The sequence below is a fragment of the Oncorhynchus tshawytscha genome, unplaced genomic scaffold (assembly GCF_018296145.1).
Source record: "Oncorhynchus tshawytscha isolate Ot180627B unplaced genomic scaffold, Otsh_v2.0 Un_contig_17981_pilon_pilon, whole genome shotgun sequence".
Lineage (NCBI taxonomy): Eukaryota > Metazoa > Chordata > Actinopteri > Salmoniformes > Salmonidae > Oncorhynchus > Oncorhynchus tshawytscha.
Genome location: NW_024603849.1, coordinates 1 through 2,214, shown reverse-complemented (window position 1 = coordinate 2,214; position 2,214 = coordinate 1). Strand labels below are relative to the sequence as shown.

At 42.0% G+C, this 2,214-nt stretch overlaps 4 non-coding genes across 4 annotated transcripts; 3 read left to right on the top strand and 1 right to left on the bottom strand.

Moving 5' to 3' along the window:
* Window positions 1–241: 241 nt before the first annotated feature.
* LOC121841947 lies at window positions 242–360 on the bottom strand. Its single transcript, XR_006080837.1, has one exon. It is a non-coding gene; the product is annotated as a 5S ribosomal RNA (ribosomal RNA).
* Window positions 361–825: 465 nt separating this feature from the next.
* LOC121841946 lies at window positions 826–944 on the top strand. Its single transcript, XR_006080836.1, has one exon. It is a non-coding gene; the product is annotated as a 5S ribosomal RNA (ribosomal RNA).
* Window positions 945–1,185: 241 nt separating this feature from the next.
* LOC121841945 lies at window positions 1,186–1,304 on the top strand. The gene has a single exon (XR_006080835.1). It is a non-coding gene; the product is annotated as a 5S ribosomal RNA (ribosomal RNA).
* Window positions 1,305–1,546: 242 nt separating this feature from the next.
* On the top strand, window positions 1,547–1,665 carry LOC121841944. Its single transcript, XR_006080834.1, has one exon. It is a non-coding gene; the product is annotated as a 5S ribosomal RNA (ribosomal RNA).
* The last annotated feature ends 549 nt before the right edge of the window (window positions 1,666–2,214 follow it).

Below are 2,214 nucleotides of genomic sequence, written 5' to 3'. Positions count from 1 at the left end.
GTGCACTATGTAAAGTGAAAGTGAGTCTGATTAACAGCTGTTGCATTTTCACCATTTAGATAAGCATCTTTGTGTCACTCAAAAAGTGGAAGAAATTGCATATACTGCAGCCATAATTTGTAGCACAGATTGTTGGATGAAATACAAACTAAACTTGCTTACTTATTTCAAAGCAAGGGCACATATTTCAGCCTTGTGGGAAAAAACGGACAAAGAGTTGACAAAAAGGCAGTGACAAAAAAGCTTACAGCACCTGGTATTCCCAGGAAGTCTCCCATCCAAGTACTAACCAGGCCCGACCCTGCTTAGCTTCCGAGATCAGACGAGATCAGGCGTACTCAGGCCGGTGTGGTCGTAAGCGAGAAACTATCTCTTGGTGCACTATGTAAAGTGAAAGTGAGTCTGATTAACAGCTGTTGCATTTTCACCATTTAGATAAGCATCTTTGTGTCACTCAAAAAGTGGAAGAAATTGCATATACTGCAGCCATAATTTGTAGCACAGATTGTTGGATGAAATACAAACTAAACTTGCTTACTTATTTCAAAGCAAGGGCACATATTTCAGCCTTGTGGGAAAAAACGGACAAAGAGTTGAAAAAACATCCCCTGGTACAAGGCAGTGATATGTGCCCTGCTTTGAAATAAGTAAGCAAGTTTAGTTTGTATTTCATCCAACAATCTGTGCTACAAATTATGGCTGCAGTATATGCAATTTCTTCCACTTTTTGAGTGACACAAAGATGCTTATCTAAATGGTGAAAATGCAACAGCTGTTAATCAGACTCACTTTCACTTTACATAGTGCACCAAGAGATAGTTTCTCGCTTACGACCACACCGGCCTGAGTACGCCTGATCTCGTCTGATCTCGGAAGCTAAGCAGGGTCGGGCCTGGTTAGTACTTGGATGGGAGACTTCCTGGGAATACCAGGTGCTGTAAGCTTTTTGTCAACTCTTTGTCCGTTTATTCCCACAAGGCTGAAATATGTGCCCTTGCTTTGAAATAAGTAAGCAAGTTTAGTTTGTATTTCATCCAACAATCTGTGCTACAAATTATGGCTGCAGTATATGCAATTTCTTCCACTTTTTGAGTGACACAAAGATGCTTATCTAAATGGTGAAATGCAACAGCTGTTAATCAGACTCACTTTCACTTTACATAGTGCACCAAGAGATAGTTTCTCGCTTACGACCACACCGGCCTGAGTACGCCTGATCTCGTCTGATCTCGGAAGCTAAGCAGGGTCGGGCCTGGTTAGTACTTGGATGGGAGACTTCCTGGGAATACCAGGTGCTGTAAGCTTTTTGTCAACTCTTTGTCCGTTTTTTCCCACAAGGCTGAAATATGTGCCCTTGCTTTGAAATAAGTAAGCAAGTTTAGTTTGTATTTCATCCAACAATCTGTGCTACAAATTATGGCTGCAGTATATGCAATTTCTTCCACTTTTTGAGTGACACAAAGATGCTTATCTAAATGGTGAAAATGCAACAGCTGTTAATCAGACTCACTTTCACTTTACATAGTGCACCAAGAGATAGTTTCTCGCTTACGACCACACCGGCCTGAGTACGCCTGATCTCGTCTGATCTCGGAAGCTAAGCAGGGTCGGGCCTGGTTAGTACTTGGATGGGAGACTTCCTGGGAATACCAGGTGCTGTAAGCTTTTTGTCAACTCTTTGTCCGTTTATTCCCACAAGGCTGAAATATGTGCCCTTGCTTTGAAATAAGTAAGCAAGTTTAGTTTGTATTTCATCCAACAATCTGTGCTACAAATTATGGCTGCAGTATATGCAATTTCTTCCACTTTTTGAGTGACACAAAGATGCTTATCTAAATGGTGAAAATGCAACAGCTGTTAATCAGACTCACTTTCACTTTACATAGTGAACCAAGAGATAGTTTCTCGCTTACGACCACACCGGCCTGAGTACGCCTGATCTCGTCTGATCTCGGAAGCTAAGCAGGGTACAATCTGTGCTACAAATTATGGCTGCAGTATATGCAATTTCTTCCACTTTTTGAGTGACACAAAGATGCTTATCTAAATGGTGAAAATGCAACAGCTGTTAATCAGACTCACTTTCACTTTACATAGTGAACCAAGAGATAGTTTCTCGCTTACGACCACACCGGCCTGAGTACGCCTGATCTCGTCTGATCTCGGAAGCTAAGCAGGGTCGGGCCTGGTTAGTACTTGGATGGGAGACTTCCT